This window comes from Crocodylus porosus, unplaced genomic scaffold (assembly GCF_001723895.1).
Source record: "Crocodylus porosus isolate Cpor-Errol unplaced genomic scaffold, CroPor_comp1, whole genome shotgun sequence".
Classification (NCBI taxonomy): domain Eukaryota; kingdom Metazoa; phylum Chordata; order Crocodylia; family Crocodylidae; genus Crocodylus; species Crocodylus porosus.
In genome coordinates, this window is record NW_017728948.1 from 77,709,712 (window position 1) to 77,714,488 (window position 4,777).

Consider the following 4,777-nt stretch of genomic DNA (forward strand, 5'->3'; position numbering starts at 1 on the left):
AGCCCAATTGACTGTGTGGGTGTCGACACCACAGTCCCCAGTTTCTTAATGAGAATGGGGTGAGAGACCGTGTTCAAGGCCTTCCGAAAGTCCAGAAGGACTATGTCCACTGTTACCCTTGCATCTAAGGATTCGGTGACCTGGTCATAGAAGGCCACCAGGTTGGTCTGATGGGTTGTCATTGACATCAGTTCATTAAAGATTGTGAAGATTTTAGGTAATGGGGACTATATAAATATATAGGTAGTGACCTGCTAGAGGGCACTGAACTGAATGAACTAGTCAGCCAACTCAAGCTCCCATTCAATCACAGGGAGTCTAACCAAGCTCAGACCAGACTGTCTGCTTTGTGTTTTCCTGCCTTTGAGCTCACCTGGGGTCAAATTTTCCACTCAGTAGCCCCCTCATGTGTTTCTGTCCAGGAAAAATTGAGGTGGTCTGGGTTAGGCCACACCTTCACAGAAAAGAAAGGAAATAAAACAGAAGGAATATGCTTGTCTTCCCAAAACAACTGTTCTGATAGTAATCTTAATTTATGACTAGGATGAAACTAGTCTCATGCATATTAGACAAAAATTCTTCTCTCTTTCACTGCAGATAGGCATAGCACCAGAATGCAAAATATTCAAAGTAATAGGAGGAAACATGCAAGGATGAAATATCTGATTACAGGAGTTTCAGTTGACCTTCATGGTATGTTGCCACAGTTCAGAAGCCTAACATTTCTGTGTAGATATAAGTGCCTTCATAAGTACTCATAACATTTGTCAAAACAGACTAGATCTCGAGACAATTAAGTTCAATACTCTGCCCCACTCAGTTCCCTATATTTTATAGTTCAAAGCACACAAAAAGTCTTTCATTAAAGTCTCTAGGTCAAAACTTTCATACTTGACTGATGCCTAAAATGAATCATCAAAAGGCCAATTTATGCCACTCTTATTCACAGTATACCTTACTCTGAAAGTAGTTCAATTAGAATCAGTGGGATTGTTGCTAAAATAAAGTCAAATGAGTAAATACAAAGTTAACTGGCCCTAAACAGAAGTAACTACAAGAAGGAAGCTGCAGATGTTCCACATGATTGAAAAATCAAACAACTTTTATTTTTGATTAGGTACATGAATATGGATTGAAGTGCTTAACTTCATCCATCCAAGTTGAAATACCTTTGGCCTTAGCTACGTGATGTTATACATAAGGCAGAAGGTAAAAATTCCTTCTTGAATCCTACTAGGAATCTGCTAAAAGCAGAAGCATAACATTTGAATACATTGATCATACTTTTCATCAAGGTAAAAAAATCAGCCATATCTAGGAAAAAACTCCACTCATGGTATTTGACTCGTTTTTCTGATGTGGCACTGTCTACAGGTTGATTTTGCACTCTATATAAGAGTCTTTCTTTTACTAATTCTGTAGTCATCATTACTTTGACCACTGACTCCTAAATCTAATACTATGAGATGGAATCCCATAGTATTAGATTTAGATATGTGATATAGATATGTAACACAATTTGTTTTTAGATTTATTATATAGCTATATAATACATTTTCCATATTCATTTTATAATTGAAACATTTCAGCTAAATCCCTTATATTTTTTCTTTTTTTTTTTTCATACAAAAATAATTCTAAGTTTTGAAACTGTTCAACATCTATAAACTCCATCACATTTCTAGAGTACGGTATTGCAAGCTAATCAGTTCAGGTCCACTTATATTCTTTACAGCTGATTAGCAAACTAGAATTGGTATGACAGTTCAGCAGCCACAATGTTCTGCAGTTTAGGTCTCTAAAGGAACTTCATGGAGACAAATCATCTAGATCTTCCAGAGTTAATCTAAATTTCACTTAATTTTAATCTCTGACCACAGAGTGTTTGTAAATCAGTCAAATAATATCCATTCAGAAATCAGTCATATATGCATATACCAGACAACTAGCCACATTCATCTTTGCTGCACTTTCACAAACATTACTAAAGACATCATACATGCTCCTTACAAATACGCTTAAGAATACATACTCCAAGGAGGAATGGATCAAGAACTTCATTATTAAAGTATCACTTCACCTCCTGACTTAAAAATAAAGTGAAGAATATCTGACCAGGATTGAAGAACTTGACCTTAGGCAGACTTTACAGCATGTTTACAGTAACCTTACTGTGTAAGCTCTTCCACAGAATAGAAGATTTACAGAATTATGTATCAATATTGCAGTTTATATACAGCAGTATTCATAGGCAGAGAACACCTTATATTAAAGCAGGGGACTAGAGTTTTAAAATTTTCTCTCTCTAACTTCTATTTTCTAAACTATAGTTTAAAAAGTTTTATAACATTTTTAAGATATGGGGAAAAGTACCAAAAGTTATTTTAAATGAAGTAAAGCAGACACAATCTTGCAAGGCTCTCTCTCAAGTCTAGGTCCCAATCTGAAATAAGAAATTTACAAAAAACTGCTTAGTAATATTAAAACCAAACAGGAAAGATTATAAAGCACTGCAGCACTTTTTTCAGCCTTCCAATTGGTATTTTGACTATGTAAAATTTATCACCTAAACCCAACCATTGCTCAAGAGTCCCATGAAAACAATGAGTTAGTGGGAGCCACAGGGTTGTTAATAAAAGAATACTACTTAAAATGATGAGACACAACATCAATTTTTGTTAATGAACTTGGATGCTAAAAGTTTTCTAAAGAAATCCACAGTTTGTCTCATGAACAGATGGTGATAGAACAAGATATTAAACATAATAGTGAACAAACAGCTGTAAATGGGCTGGTTAAGGAAATAACAAAAGAAATCTAAACTTTAAGTGCTCACCTTGCACAAATACACACTTCCAGAAGAGTCAGTAACAATGCAGGAGCTTCCACTGTGAAAGCCAGAGCAGCTGCTGCTGTTGTGAGCTGCTTAAAGCACGGCCAACCCTATCTCTGTTCCCACTATCTGTTTGTTCACTGCAGTTTCTCCCATGACTCCATCACCTAGGAATGGAAACCACCTCTTTTCTGAGCCCCGGTGGTGCACACACTGCTGTTGAACTCAGGTAATGAAATGACAAGTCACACAAGGTCAAAGCAAGGTGAACAGAAAGAGAGAGAGAGAGAAAGCAGACATGGGGAGACCCTAAATTCCAGGGACCAGCTCCGTTCAAGGGGTAGTGAGTTGTATAAATCACAGTTGAGACAACTGGAGGTCAGAAGAGCAATAAATCAGAGAATATAAAAATGGAACCGAGCCAACCCGCTTACTCAGGAACCCTCCCTTACACAGTAAACAAAAAACCAAAAAAAAAAAAGAAACATAGACCGCTTGCCAGCACTAACACCCTCCCAGTCTGTTCTGATCAGATCCTCCCTCATCAGTCAGATTGTAGGTCACAGGGGGTTCCTTTCTTTCACAAATAAGATTAGCAAAAAAAAAAAGAACGAACTATAGCACTGCTTTACAGGCTGCTTAAAGTAGAAGGACTTTGATAGAACATCTCTACTTTTGTGGGGGAGGGGCACTGTTTTGTTTTCATTTTAGTTTTGCTACTGCTGTCTGATAACTTTGCCACAGTTCCCCGGAGCATCCACACATGCAAGCACGTGCGCTTGCAACAGCTCAAATAGAAGCGGTGCAAATTTGAGCCAAGTGTTTTTGTCTCAGTGCACATGCTTGGACATGCACTTTGTTGTGGAACAAATTGTGCCACTTGGGGCAAAATAACCCTGCCTGGCTCCTCCCGGATTTGCAGCCACAGGGAGCTAGAGCCCAGGGCCAGCACCTGTGCTGTCCCCAGCAGTATAAAAGCTGCCCTATCCTGGTCCCAGCAGTATAAAAAGCCATCCTGGCAAGTAGCTCAGGGCTACTAGCTCTCAGGAACTGCTGGGACCCTGCCAGTTAGTACCTGGGGACACTACCCCTTGTGCCAGCTGGACTCCTGAAGCAGCCCTGTGAGTTCCCTGCACCCTCTACCCACTGCAGCAGTCTGGCAGTCAGGGCTGCTGCCTGGCTGTGACCTGCTGTGCACCTGCCAGACCCGGATGGGGACTGCACAACCAGTAGAGGCATCTGCCCCTCCGGGCCAGCTGCCAATGGAGTGTGGTTGCAGGGTTGGCCTCTGTGTGGCATTACTGCCACATGTGCACCCTGCCTGCCCATCTGGGAAACTATCACCTGGAAGATGTTCTGGGTGTGGTGGCCTGCTTTGAACTGTCAAAGCATGTCCTCCTGGCCCCATTTGGCCAGGAAGTCAGCCATAGCCAGCTGGCTCTAAGGTGCCAGCTCTGAGCAGGCAGGGTCCTAGCAGGAATTCTGGTGTTCCCAGTTAGAAACCTGAAAAATCCCTGATAAAAAAATCCCAAAGTCACTCTCTAAAATACCCACAAATCCATGTTCCCCCCACAAGTAAAACAAAAGACCACTATAAAGAGAGAGAGAGAGAGAGACAGCGGTCACGTGGACAATGTTTTATTGATATATCTACAAAGGTAAAGCATGTCTCTTATCATAATAATAAAGTGAACTCTAAATACATGTTTCATGAATTCATGAATACACATTTTCCCACAGGGGATTTGGCCCCCACACAGGGGCTATGGCTCCAAAACAGGGGATTCAGCCCCCACACAAGAGATATGGCCCCCAAACAGGGTCCAAATGGCCCCCACAGAGGCTACCTCCCCCTGCAAGGCCCACATGCCCCACCCCAGCCCCCTGATAGCTGCCCCACTTGGTCCCATCCCCTGCTAGCTGCTGCAGCCCCCTCAATGGCTG

The 4,777-nt window shown here is 41.2% G+C and overlaps 1 protein-coding gene across 3 annotated transcripts in view; it reads right to left on the reverse strand.

Moving 5' to 3' along the window:
• Positions 1-4,777, reverse strand: part of ARHGAP24 (Rho GTPase activating protein 24) — a 407,100-nt gene that overhangs the window by 145,683 nt on the left and 256,640 nt on the right. The window contains exon 1 of one of the 3 annotated variants that reach the window (XM_019552874.1): positions 2,837-2,972. The exons of the other annotated variants lie outside the window; for them this stretch is intronic. The gene's annotated coding sequence lies outside the window, so the exon portion shown is untranslated. Of the gene's footprint in view, positions 1-2,836; positions 2,973-4,777 lie in introns of those variants that run through there. 3 annotated transcript variants of the gene reach the window in all.